We start from the raw sequence: 507 nt of genomic DNA on the forward strand, positions 1-507 counted from the left end.
TCTTTTTTACTTGTTTCACATAACATTTTGCGGTTTAACGATTCTATGCCCTCCTCGAAGAAAACGTGCGAGAATTCAGGACTGAGTTCTAGTAACAAGATATCGTCGTCTTTATTTTCGATAGGTAATCTCGATAGCGCGTCGCAATTCGCATTTAACTTTGATTTCACGTGTTCGATTGTATACCGGAACCCTGACAAATAATACGCGTATCTTTGCAAACGATTATCTGCTGTAATCGGAATGCCCTTTCTCGGTCCGAGTATGAATTAAAGCGCTTGATTGTCCGTTCTCAAGGTAATTGTTCTCAAGGTAATTGTTTTTCCGAAGATGTATTGGAAAAATTTTTTGAAACCAAAAACTATCGCCATTGCCTCTTTGTCGAGTATCGTACGGTTCAACTCTTTTTTGTCTATTTTTTTGGACGCAAATGCAATCGGTTTTTCTAATCCGTCCGCATATTTGTGTGACAATATGGCAGAAATTCCATAATCGGATGCGTCACAC

This window comes from Wasmannia auropunctata, unplaced genomic scaffold (assembly GCF_000956235.1).
Source record: "Wasmannia auropunctata unplaced genomic scaffold, wasmannia.A_1.0 LD336069.1, whole genome shotgun sequence".
NCBI classification, from domain to species: Eukaryota; Metazoa; Arthropoda; class Insecta; order Hymenoptera; family Formicidae; genus Wasmannia; species Wasmannia auropunctata.